This window comes from Aulonocara sp. 'chitande type north' Nkhata Bay, linkage group LG10 (assembly GCF_057382095.1).
Source record: "Aulonocara sp. 'chitande type north' Nkhata Bay isolate Kocher_YH1m ecotype deep benthic linkage group LG10, A_spYH_male_GT1.1, whole genome shotgun sequence".
Classification (NCBI taxonomy): Eukaryota; Metazoa; Chordata; class Actinopteri; order Cichliformes; family Cichlidae; genus Aulonocara; species Aulonocara sp. 'chitande type north' Nkhata Bay.
Window position 1 is genome coordinate 21,139,471 of NC_141353.1, and position 14,420 is coordinate 21,153,890.

Genomic DNA, 14,420 nt, shown 5'->3' on the forward strand with positions numbered 1-14,420 from the left:
GTCCACAGTTATGGGAGTTTTAAGTAACCATGGACTGAAAGTGTGCAGACCAATAAAGAAGCCCCTGCTCCAAAATCCACATCACGAGTTCAGCGGAAATTTGCAGCTGCTCACATGGACAAGCCAAATGTCCGCTGGAAAAATGTTTTTGGTCAGATGAGACAAACATTGATATATTTGGCCACAATTACAAGAGGCATGTTTGCATTAAAGGTGAGGCTTTTAAAGAACACTGTAGCAGCTCTCAAGCATGGTGGTGATAGCATCATGCTTTGGGGTAGTTTTGCTGCCAATGGAACTGATAAATTCCACAAAGTGAGTGAAATAATGAAGAAGGAGGACTAGCTTGGGGTGCATATAGTTGATCCTGTATATGTAACTCTGACTCTGTGGATTAGATAATAGTGCAAAGAAAAAATTAAAATCTCCAAATTACTAATAATGAATGTATATAAGCATCTGAACAGAAGTGGGTTTCCCTTTTCCAGTGTAAATAAAATATTAATTTTAACCACAAGATGGCAGCAGAAGAGAAGAGAAGAGGTGTATTCTTACTGAAAAGGATATACTTTGAAATTATGGGAAAAAAGACAAAATAAATATTTCTATATTTATAGGCTCCAGCCTCCCCTAAATTGAAACTTTTATAACAAGTCGTGAAAAGGATGGATAGATGGATAGTTTTAATGCAACAACATGACAGATGTTAGGTAGTGTTGCTGTGCTGATGATTCAGTGAGTAACCAGGGCTGCAGAGGAAGAGTGAAAAGAGAAAGGGAGGAGGTGATCAACAGTAATAAACATCAAATATTTCCCATCTTCACGAGTGTGTTTACACTTGGTTTTAAAATGCATCTTGTGTGATCAGATCATAGCTTGACATTTAAGACACATAGTTTTTGTTGTTGTTGTTGCCAGTCAAGGATCAGCTTAGTGCATGATAGCAAGAAATGAATAAATAAAATGATAACAGTAATGTAAAGAAAGACACAGTGGAAGAAAGACCTGTTGATTGAAACAACTGGAAATCCTGAAATAACAAAAAATCTTCATAATGGAATATTATCACTTATGAATAGTCATTTCTCTTTTCTTTAGCCTGAAATAGTGGTGTGAAATATAAGACCTCAGGGACCAAAATCACCACAGCAAAAACTCCAATCTGGCCCACTGGACTGCTTTGGAAAATGCGAAGGAGGACACAAATTTTAGACATTTAACTGTATATTCACAGGTTTTACAGCTTTTCTTACAGATAAAGACCTCCCGATGGCTATTCATACAGCTCGAAAGTAATTAAGTTATAGATTTCTGTAATTTACTCATTTACTTCTTGTAATTGAAGCCTGAAGAGTCATGCTAAAAGATGCCTTTCCATTACTACAGCTGCATTTATTTATTATAAATACATACTACTCTTCTTTTTCTTATATTAAGATGTAATTAATTAAATATGCAATTACATCTCTGTACGCTGACAGAAAGAGGAGTTTCACTGGTCTAGCCCATATAAGATCCAAGTGGGCTGTACGTGGCCCCTTGGCCTAGACTGTCAAAGGTCTGCAAAATGACCAACACACTAACCAGCCACACTGATGTGAGTGTTTTTCCATCACCGGTAAAGCACATATAGCGTCTGAAAGAGCGAGGAGGTGGGGGGTTAACATTCATGCATTCATACCACATTGTTAGCAGCTTCGTCCCTGAGCATTGGCTGCAGCTCAGAACCAACCGCAGGCAGACCAATCTGGTCTTAATCAGAGCCATGTTGTAGTAAAGCACAGGTCTGGGTCTCTGTTTCCCATTTAAGGCAGTGCAGGATTGGTTTACCTCTGCCAGAATGACAGCATTAGCCAACTTTAGTCAGCTTCATACAAGAACACTGAGACAATTCAAATAATACCAACTGGTTGCATGCTTTTCCCTGCTGAACTCATTGTCTGCATGGGGCTAAACCCATGTAGGTCAAATTAAAGGTGTCACCACAATCAAAAGAACATGAAGTGTGTTTTGGTGCACCTATAAAAAAAACAGTTCAAACCCCTATTAAAGTTTTGGGTGAGAATCATATGGTGAGGCTACAAGAGAAAATCACACGGTATCAATGGCCATATTAAAATATTTACCTAAAGATAATCACATACATAACTAAGTTAAAATGCAGCCAGTGTTTTCATACATGAGAGCTGACATGGTTGCTTTATCAGCTCTGAATCATGTGAAAGCTCTGCTGGTGTGATATAAGACAGAGGCCCGATAGCAAACCCACCGTGTGATTGCACATGTATGTTTTCTGTGATAACACTGTGACCCTCTTAATCAGCATGTTTTATATTTCCAGATTATCATGCTGGAATAATGTAAGCATCCTCCTGAGTAAGTTATTCTCTAGATATAACATTTTTCTATAGATTAGACAATTTAGTCAGCGTGTTTGTTCATGACTTTGACTGAGCCTATCACTAAATTAAGATCAGCCCTTAGGACCTGGACATGGGGTGGTTTTAAAGCTGAGTGAATGTACTACAGAAATAATCAGAATCTGTTGTTATTAGAGTCTATTTTATTGTTTCTCGAGTTTACAAAAAGTTCAAAACATCCCTTAAGCCCAGGGTGGGATACATATGTGGACTTTATCGTAAATTGAAAGAGAATTTTTCCCCAGTGTAGGGCCTGGGTAATGACAAAGAAGAAGAAGAAGCTTTATTTCTATAGCTACAGTCATATAGTCAGGTTATGAACTCAAAAACATTACTTTAAAACATTAATAACATTTTTAAAAAATTAGAACAAAAAACGATTTAAATTTTTTTAACAGCTTTAAAGCTGACAGAATCATTCACTTATTACATAAAAAAAGCTTTGGCGCTAAATCAGTTAAAAAATGCTCCTTTGTTTTAAGCCTGGTTCACAGAAGCTTTAACCCACCTGAGGGGTCTGAGTTAAAAGTTATAAAACAGAAATCAGAGCAATACTATGTAGTTATAAAAAACAAACAAACAATCAAATATAAAACTGGATTTTGTAACAATGAGGAGCCATTGTTATTCTGCCAGGCCTAGAAGGAAACTGTTGCATCATTTAGACTTGCACATAATGACCCGATGCATTCGTTTGCATAATGTCACTGGGGAGTGCTGCCCTGAAGTTAGCAGTAATTATTTTCCACACACAGGAAAAAAAATTCTTACATACCAAGACTAAAATCTTGACACATATATATCATATATATAATTAAAAAATAAATATGCTTATTTTTTAATTATATATATGATGTATTTTAAACAATTAAGGTTAAGGTCAGAGATATGAGTGACATAAAGGGTTAAGAAGATGAGTTTGCAACAAGGAATGTTGCATGAAGTGACCTATGAATGTGTCTTTTCTGACTGGCAATAACCAAAGAGGTGGAAAGCATTAAACCATAGTCTGTCCCTGAGCCTCATCTACATCTCTCACCAACTCTGCACACCTTTTGCACACCTTCAGTTCCTCATTGTTAGAATTCATGGTGTGAAACTCACTTGTAAAGACAAATAGTAACACAAGAAGAGTTAAAAGAACTAAAAAGAGATTTTTCTCTTGCCATTCACTTACATTTAAAGCATACCAGGGCATTCGGTTTGAGCATATTGTGGTCCAAAAGGAAGGATTTCATACACAGAACTAAGGGCTACCCAGTCAGAAACTAACATGACTATAAATTACAATACCAAATGCTTTAACAGAAAAGGTCTCACAGACCACATACTGCTTGCTAGTTATCTCTATAAAATTGTGATTTATTGTGGCATATTGTGACGTCTGCTAACACAGGTAGTCTCTACAGTGTAGCACATAAATGGATGGTTTTTCACTTTTTGTTTTAACTAAATGTGTTGATTCCACCTCTGTTTCAGGTCAAAAGTTTAAGGTGCAGCAATGAGGAAGGGTGAGGCATGTCACGCAGGAAGAAGCTTAGCGGTGCTAACGTTTGTGGTCAATGCAAAAGCGGCAGTGAGTCACACAAAGGCAGGTAATGTGTTTGTTTTCATGCAGGACTGACTGTAGCGTTCATGAAGGTGTTCCCCTTCAGGTTTGCAGCTAAAATCTGAGCTGAAGTGGAGACGAGTAAATAGAGACGGTCTGCGTCTGGCAGTCTGCTTTACCATCCCAATGTTGGTTTAACCTCAAACACCAATATCATGTCCTCTTCATGCGCCTGACTACATTCAATGTTAAAAAACCCCCAAAACAAAACAGAAGTTGTGCAGCTTTCTTAAATGCCAAAAGTGTATATCCTGGCCGGGGTCTTTCGGTCTGGAGTTTTCATGTTCTCTCCAGGTACTCCTGCTTCCTGCCACATTACAGAGACATGCAGTTAGTGGGGTTAAATTAATTGGTGATTCTAAATTGCACATAGGTGTGAGTAGGAATGGTTGTCTGCCTTTCGCCCTATAGTAGCTGCCCCCCTGCAACCTTGAATTGGATAAGCGGAAGAGAATGGATAGATTTAGATGGTACCATGTGGTGCTGATGTCTGAATTTGAGGCGAATCCTGTTTTCACAAAGAGAAAAGAATGATCACAAACTGTCAACAGTGGGAAAAAAAACAAAGATACTGATGAGCAGCAACACGTTTTTCAGATCTGGTTTGATGCTTCAGATTTGATTACACAGCTCCATCAGTCTGAGGCTTCATGCAGTATGCAGAGTTTATATTTCTGACCTGTAGAAATTATTTATCTGAATGATCAAATAAAAATGGTACTTGGACACCAACAGCACCACAGTCTTTTCATACTTCAAGTTGTGATCCGCTGATCCTGTTGCTAAATTCTGCTGAGCACCGAAATGAAAAAACATTGTTGGATTGTGGGTAAAATGATATTGCTGTTTGTGGAAATGATTTTTCTAACTTTTAAATACATTAGAGCTGATTGTAGCAATGTTTTAGGAGCGAAATACTACAATGAAAAGGTTGTCTTGTGTAAAACGTTTCCATGTTGTAAGATTTTAGTATTAACGGATTCTTAAAAAGTGTGAAAACCACTTGATTCACGTGTATGGTGATGTATGATACGTCTAAGTCAGAGGTGAGAATTTTGTCGTGTGTTGTGACAGGCTGACACTGTCACAACAAATGACACGCTCACTTTTCCTTCACACCCAACTTCTGTCATGCACAGCAGTACAAACTGGTTGTTCTCACTCCCCTGCCTCTAACAGCATGTGTTGTCACGGCTAATGATAATAATTGAAAGTGTCTGTTTATTTCAGAATTTGCATGCAAGCGAACGTGTGACTGTGTTCTGTTTATGCTGGTGTGCACAGGCCTCTGTCTGTGTCCGGGCAGACGTGATTCTATTACATCAACATGAAGTTCTGGGTCCGCGGGGGGAGAGACATGAATCATTCAGTAGTAACAAAAAACAAAAAACATCCAATGATGAGAAGGGATTTTGCTCTTTGTTTCCATCTCTACAATAAACAGTCATGTGGCAAAAAGAGCATTTAATAGAATTTGTTTCTAATGCCACAGTTTGTTATCTGTTATTGTGTATTCATAGGAGAGTTTTGGTGCCCCAAAAACAAAAAATGTGACTTCAGATCCTCTCGGCTTCCAAAACTTTGCTTAAGCAAATGTGAAGGAGAACTGATTTGCATTTACACCACAGACCATTATGGCTGTTTAGCAAAACAGTTAAATCAACTCCAGCGCAGTCTCACTTATATCTATATTATATATCTCATATCTATATTAAACAGCAAGTTTTGGTCCATCTGACCTTCACCAGCTACATCAGGTGAATCTTGCCTGTCCCTACTGGGATAGGGGAGTGGGTAGGGCGGGTCAGTAATCTGGGCGTTTGGCATATTCCTGAGCCATTGTTAAGTTTTTGTTGTTTGGCAGGGTGGTGCCATCAAGGAGTCTTGTTGCCATGTGTGTTTGGTTTACAACAATGTTTAGGTGGGCAGCGTGTGTCAAATTAACATCCACATGATTTCCAGATTCCACGTTTTCCCCGCACATGTTGAATTGTCACGATAGGATTAGAGTTATTAACTTTAGCTGTTGCAGCTGACACGTATGCATGCATGACTGTGATTTGGAATTTAAGTCAGGTGGAGCACGGACACGCACACACATACATATACTGACACTGACAAGCACTCACTGATGCATCACCCTCCCTACCCCGGATCCAACGCCACCTCCAACGCTTACCTCCCCTCTGATGGATGGATGGATGGATGGATGGAACAGTGATTGTGAAGATGAATAAACTGCTTAAAAAATCAAATATGATCAGTGAATAGCGTGTTTTAAAGACTTTGTGGTTGAATGCTCAACAGTTGGAGTTGAGCTCTTGGGCTATGTCACCTTGCCGCTGGGGACATCCAAGCCATTTTCAGTGCCACATGTTGTACTCCAAACACACATTAAACATTAGAGTAGGTCATAGGTAACAATATGGTATCGGTTTGGCTAATGTGCTTCAAATTAAACTCCAGTCAGGGGGGATTTAGAGATATTCTCCAGCTTGTGACATCACCTCCTCCTGTCTCTGCTGCCAGCCCCTTGACCTTGTACATTGCTTGTAGTAAGGGGATACTTTCTTTAAATGGAGCGTCAAACAGCTAACCTATCTGCATTTGATAACGGGGCTCTGAGGTTTAATGTAGGCAATATCCTTGTCAGTACCTGTGGCACAAACACAGGAGGTGTTCCTGCTCTGTGTCATACTGCTAAGAATGTGAAGCATGTGAAGCAGGTATGTTATTGTAAACCCCTCAGCCAGCAGTGGATTTCTCATTTGAAATCTCCCATGAATGCCATTTTTGCCCAATCTCTGTCTTATTATTGAATAATGAACTCTGAACCCTTCAAAGCAGTTCTTTAGATGTTTTTCTGGGTTCTTTTGTGACCTTCTAGATGGGTCATTGATGCTCTCTTGGAACAATTTTGGTAGGCCGGTCACTCCTGGGAAGGTTCACCAATATTCCAAGATTTCTCCATTTGTTGATAATTGCTCTCACCGTGGTTCACTGGAGTCCCAAAGCCTCAGAAATAGCTTGTAACCTTTTCCAGACAGCTAGAGATCAATCATTTTGTTTTTCAGCTGTTTTTTGAGATCTTTGAGCTAATTTCTGTCATGGCACTGGGTCTGTGATCCAGTGTGTGTGTAGTTTCTGGTTTAAGTTATAATTCTTCGATTTAATGATATTCATGGTTCTGTTTCCTTACCGCCCCTGTGTCCATGTTTCATGTGTAGTCGGTCATGTGTCTCGTGTACGTTAAGTTCTGTCTCCCTACTTATTCAGCTGTTTCCCAGTCGTGTCTCTTGCGTTCCTGCTCCCTCCGATTAGCTCCAGCTTGTTTCCCTACTGTTTCTCAACGCCTCGTTATCCTCTGTGTATTTAGTCCACTGTCTTTCGCTGCCTGTTGTCCTGTTGCTGTGCGGTTTCCTTGTGCGTGGCAGCTCCATTACGAACCCCCGTTCTGAGTTTCAAGTTTGTTACTACTCCTGCCTGCCCCTCATTGACACATGACAACTTCACTTTGTCAGACTGGTTCTATTTAAGCAATTTCTTGATTCAACAGGTCTGACAGTGATCAGGCCTGGGTGTGGATAGTGAAGCTGCAGCTTTCCAAACAAATGGGGTTAATCACAGTTAATTTTTTCACAAAGGGCCAGGTAGGTTTGATAGTGATTTTCCCTTAATAAATGAAATAATCATTTTAAAACTGCATTTTATATTTACTCAGGTTATCTTCGTCAAATGTCAAAATTAGTTTGATGAGCTGAAACATGTAAGTGCTCCAAATATGCCAACAAACAAACAAATAATAAAGCATTTTCACAGGACTGCAGATATGCTATTTGAGTTTCTTGCATATCTGTTTTTAGGGAAATATGTAGTTCAGCTTCTATATGCTTTAAAATCTAATTACTTAATGTGTGTGTTTGATGGAGATAGAGCTTTAGAGCTCTTGTGTTCCTGTGGAAACTGACGCCTGCTGTAGCTGTCCAAACTGATCAGTTTTGTCCTCCGCAAAAAGACCAACATTAAAAAGTTTCAGGCCACGTTTTAAAATTTAGTGGGAGTTGCCTTTAAGAGTCTGAAGGAATCCTATTGACCACCTCATGATTTTCTATCTTTACACTGACAGAGGAAAAACATGAGTGGATTAAAGAGCGATGGCTGTAGTACACCGCCCACATTTCCCACAGTACAGTGAGGTCATGTTTTTGGCTCGATATCTGCGGAGACCTCCACAGATAATGAACCTCTATCTCTGAACACACAAAAAATGACAGCTTTAAGTCTCCGCTGATTTGTCTACTCTACAAATAACAGTGAAAATAATTACTCATAGAGTAAATATGGAGCACATTTACACAGACAGACCATTAGACCCACATGATCAATAATTACTGCAGAAAAGTTTAGGTGTTTAATCAAGTACCACCAGCTGGGTTATATCAAGCTGCATAAATATTGCTGGACATTGGTTAAACTTGTGAAAACTGCTGTGTAGATATATACTTATTATTTGCTGTACTAATTACCAGTTCAACACCAACAATTTCCAGAATTAAAGAGGTAAATTGAAAGAAAGGGTAAAAGAGTGGCAAACCCTAGGCGGGCTGTCATGTGCTTCATATGACAGCCCGCCTGGAGTTTACCAAAGGGCACCTGAAGTACTCTCATATCATGAGAAATAAATTTCTCTGCTCTTATAGAACAAAAATTAAACTCTTTGGCCTGAATGCCAAGCGTCATGTCTTGAGGAAATCAGAAACCGATCATCATCTAGCCAGTACCATCCTTTTACCTTTTAGTTGAAGCATAATGGTAACGTCATGCTGTGGGGATGTTCTTTGGCAGCAGAAACTATGAGAATATTTAGGTTATGATGATAACCTGCTCCAGAGTGCTTTGACCTCAACTGGGGCAAAGGTTCATCTGCCAACAATAAGCACAAGATAGCAAAGGAGTGGCTTCAGGACCATTCTGAATGTCTTTGAGTGGCCCAGCTAGAGCACAGGCTTGGACCCGATTAAACATCTCTGGAGAGATCAAAAAGTGGCTGTGCAGCAATCCAAATTGAAGAAGCTTAAGATGATCTTAGATGTTAAAATTTCTTGAGGCTGTAATTGCTGTCAACGGTATTGAGCTGTAACTACAGTGTCCCAAAGACGGCCTACAAAAAGCTCATTTAGATATTTTCCCTGTCTATCTATCGCTTTCATGCCAGTGACATAAAAGTGAACCAATAGTGAAAAATAGCACCTTATTACAAAGTTTGCAATCTAAATAAATAAGAACAAATTTGCCTGTAAAGTGAAATGGAAATATTGTAACACTGAGATTAATTGGTTGTCATGTCAGTAATTGTAATATAACCTTTATTAAGGCTTTTAGTGCCTGAAGGCACATTATAAGACATGTAACAAATGCAAACTGAGTTGTGGTCATTTTTTTTGATGATTTCATTACAGCTCATAACCTTTATTTATTTTGTTTCTCACATGAAGTATAACACCTCAATAAAAAGTGGATTTTATAGGAGTAGAGGGACGTTCGTAATTAATCTGTTTATTGATTTCCAGTTAGTGTTTCACTTTAAATTACGGCACAGCATTGTCCTTCTTTTCCTTTCATAAAGGATGGCATAGTGGAGTCTGTGCTAAAGAGATTATTTTAGGAAGCACTGAAGCATCTTTCCTTAGTATTCAATGGATGATTCAAACAGCTCTAACTAAAGCTGGCACTCAAATACACTATGTGGACAAAAGTATTGGAGCACCTAATCATTACATGGGAGCTGTTAGGCCATCAAGTTTTTTCAATGGCCGTTTTTGTCCAGATGCTAATGTCAGAGGAGGTTTGGTGACTTTGACACACTCTGCATCTCAGCTCTCAGAGACCATGCTGTGTAGCTTTATGTGATTTGTCACATTGTGCCTAAGGTCCTGTGCTTCCTAAACACTTCCATTTTGCATTTATATCACTTACAGCTGATCATGGAAAATGTAGGAGAGAAGAAAGTTCAGGCTGCAGGGTTAGCGTGCGATTACTGAAGCACACGTGAATTAAAATGAGCTCTTTAGAAACACCCATTCTAGGATCAAACCTCTGTTTTTGTTTCTTGTCTCTTTTCTGCAGTTGCACGCTGTTTAATTTTAAGGATTACTTTTCCTGTGTGTCATGCTGTGTTTTTACTTCCTGTATTATTCTTCCCCGCCCTTGCAAGCTTCAGCGTGTGCACAAGAGTTTCACCTGTGTACAATTAAGGAATTAGCTCTGTGTGTTTAAAACCCACCCGGTCACCTTGTTGTTTTTGTCAGTCCATCTGTGTTCCCCGCATTCATTTACTAGACCGTCTAACCTTAATGACGGTAAGTCTTAGTAAGGTGTACCCAATAAAATGGCAGCTGGGCCACAGCTCAAGATCTTGTCCCATATGTCTGAACATTGGCTGTTTGTAAATGTGATACATCTATAATCAAGCCCAACCAACAAAGTATTTTTTTAAATACATGAAACAAAGTCAAAAGCTTCTAGAAGAAACCAAACAATAAAACTAACAACAGCAAAGCATCTCCATGGCCACAGCTCCCCATCAGAGCTGCCACAAAACAACATCCCAGAATTCGAGCGCAACGCTGAAAGTCAGACTAAAAAAACGAAGCCATTTTGTCACTGTTTGTGATTAATGGCCCAGCCGATCAGACAGCTCAGATAGTCTATAAAAAGATTACACTAACTTCATTAGTTTTATTTTCCCTTTTTGCTTCTAAGAAACAGCCATCAGCACCGTTCATAGTTTCAGCATTTAGGTCACAGTCCAAGCTGCCAAAACGTCTCAACTCAATATTTATATCATAGCTGTGCGATTGCGCCTGATTCTATGTATGGTCAGGAGTAGAGGACATATTGCAGGTATGCACCACAAGCGGACCTCATAAATTCTGCTGCCAGGGTTTGAGTGGCAGCTCAGACCAGTTGTCTCATGTCTTTCTCTCCAATCGCTGACCCCCCCCCCCCCCCCTTCTCCCCCCTCCTTTCCCTCTTTCTGCAAAGAGGTTAAATTCTTTTGGATGCGATTCAAAAATCAGACGCCTCGCAGTCATGGGTCTGGCATGCGCCAGCAATGCACACATTTAACTTACATTGCACACACAGCACTGCGCTGGAGACAAGGGCTTTAAGTGTTTACGTTCTCAATCAAGTATCAGAGTGGGAAGAGATAACGGTCGTTGGACAAGCTATGAATCTAGACTGGGGAGCACCAATTTAACCCAGCTTTAACCTCCTAAGACCTGAACACTTCCATTGCATGCATTTTTAATTTCTTTTTGCTATTTGGGCTGATTAGGACCCGATTAATGTAAAAACAAAGAATTGCGTGATTTATTTATTTATTTTTTACCTTATTTTTGTTTCTGAGAAAAATGAGATCCACATATGAGGATTCGCTTTAAATTTCGATAGAACAGTGGCAGCATAATGCCCCCATAAGTGGATATCACATCCTTGTAGAGCAAAATGTAGTATTTTGGTCTAGACAACCCAAAATGTGATGTCCACATTTGTGGACGACAGGTCCTAGGAGGTTAATCACAACTGATCCAAAGGTAAAAAAAAGTTTGCATATCGCAGGTACAAGGACAAAATTCCTCTTTCACCTCACTGCCGGGCTACTTCTGCCAGCTAGATCTGTTACTAAACGACTATGTTCACTGTTAAACATTAAAATATTTTAAATGCTGATGCAATGTATGAGTGACGTACGCTTAAACAAGTTTAATTAACATTAACACAGGCGCTGACGAAATGTTTTAACAGCGCATTCGTATAATTTCCATCTCTTTACTTCAGCACTGAGTCTTGGCAGGACTAACAGATCTTTCCTCATTCATGCCATCATCGTGACACCCAATATTTGTTTCTCTAATATTTTTGGAGAAAATACCATTTTCTTTCTCACTTTGTTGGCCGATGCTTCGGGAAACCAAACATGGTAGGAGACAAAAACAGCCCCTCTCACAGGAATCAGTGCAATTACCGTGTTTGCGGAGGTGCAGTCGTCGCACAGGTCGCTCACAGAAGCATCCTTTCACTCTAACAGTCAGATGCTGTGTGGCTCAAACGGACACGTTATGAGAACAAAGGCCTTTAAAAACATTTCTGTTTAATTTGTGTTGTATTTCAGTTAACCATCCTATAAAGCTACTTATCACACTCACTTATATCCAAATCTATCCGCTCATTCTGTAGCTTTAACTCTGCGTACAAATGCAAAAAAAACCTCATCATGTGTGGAAACAGGGATCAGTTTCAAATGTTGCGCTTACTCAGTGCCACAGAACAGAGTAAACACAAGTTGTTTTGAGTTTCGCAGGCATGGAAATCAGGCACAGCTTTTGCTAACAGCAAAAACCTTTGACTCTTCTACCAAAAGCATCAGCGTCACTTTCGAAATAAACCCCTCTAAGAAATTAGGCAATCTCAGTGGGCTGGGTCACGTGACGCAAATGGTGGAGCAATAGCTCATCGTCTGTGTTCCTGCAGCTTGGTATCATTTGAGTGAAAGTGCAGTGACACCATAGTGTAGTGCAAACCACTACAGTAAAAATATGATGGAAGTGTTTAGGTGGAGATTTAAGACCTGTGGGAGTGTCCCCCCAAGAGGGACAATGGACCCCCTAATAATGCTCCACCTAATCACACGAGCCAAGGTGTGAAAACGGGTGTAGGTCACGATCAGCCAAGGTTTCGGGTGTGTGTGGTTATTGCAGTGTGGAGGTTCGAGAATGACTAATATTCACTGAAAGCTCGACTTTAGTGCGAAATGTTCGATGTTGAGAGAGTTTCAGTCGCCCCAGAGCAACCAAGCCAACGTGGTGGACAAAATGCCAACTTCTATGGGTCAAGACGACGCTGACAGCCGGTGGACTTTTATGATCTGGGCCTTGATACTCCCAAATAATTACATGAATGTGGGATCATGAGGGCAGCAGGTTGTTTATTTCCCAGCAAAGCCAGAGAGTTGCATTTGAGTTGCTTATGTTTTGTGCGTTAGGTTTCAAGTGACCTGTGATGAATGTCGTTCAACTGTTACTAATTAACTATGGTATAAAACTACCAAAGGTTCATTTTTCATACTTCTGGATCAGTGTTTGTACAGAAAATAGTAAACCAGAAAAAGAGCTGTTCTTTGAACATGTTGTTTGTATCCTTGGAGTCCAAACGGCAGCACTGATCTGCAGCCATGTTTCACTGGAGCAACTTAATGCAAAGGTATTTTCTTCAGTTGATTTCAGACATTGTCACTACAATTTCATCTTGATCTGCATCCTGAACTAGAGAACTCTTTGGAAGCTATAAGCGTTAGGCTCAAGGACATACCATTTAAGGGCCCCTTTTAAAACCATTTAAGGGACAGTGAGGGCCGGACCCTCCGGAGTGGTTCAGACTGAAGTCTCAAGGTAATTTTCTACGTAGGTCTCGGTGTTTAAGATGACACTTGTGCTACATCAGGCACTAATGCAGCTAACTGCACGAATCTTTGATGTTTTCTTTGTCTATTTATTTTTGTTTCTCTGTTTTTACTTTTTTTTCTTTTCTTTTTCTTTTTTTTTTTTTATCTCTGGCAAATCTGTGTGCTGGCCTTAAACCTAAATGAAGGCTTTCTTCGTGAGCTGGTTACAAAAGTCTTTGCGTATTTTCGATGCATGCAGGATTAAAAACAGATTCTAGTGATGGTTTGTTTACCTGTATTTTCTAATCTACTGTTTAATATGTTCGCTTTATCCTGTTTTTCAGGCATTTCAGTCACTATGAAATACTGTTGTTCCACAAGCCTTAAGTACTATGTTACACACCATGGCTTGATGATGATGAGAGGAATAACTTATGATGTGATGACTGTTATTCTTATGACCTGAGTGTTGTGGTGACATGTATTCCTCGGGCTATAATCAATAAAAAAAAAAGCTTGTTGAAATAAGCACGTTAACACAGAAATCTGTGTAGTCTCATATTACGTATGCTGGGTTTCATCGTTAGGCCACAGCTTCATATTAAAATGGGGATTTAAGGTAGAAATACTTCTCACTAAAAATATTTCCGGGTCTGGGTTTAAGTCTGTTATTGTGTCCTTGTAGGTTCAGTGAGTGTCTTGTTTCTTTGTGTTTTCTCCAGCAGCAGATTTTTTCGTTTTAGTCACACTTTAACAACCGGGGCTTCAAATGGACTTGTCATGAGACTGTTCAGGGTCCATTAGTCTCCCTCTGCTGATGACACGATCGCTATATTCCTGATGGGACTTTAGATACACAAATCCACAAATTCTTGTGATGTAAACCTACAATTATGGACAAAACTTAAATGAAACTGAGTAATAACTCATAGCCTAAACTTTAAAA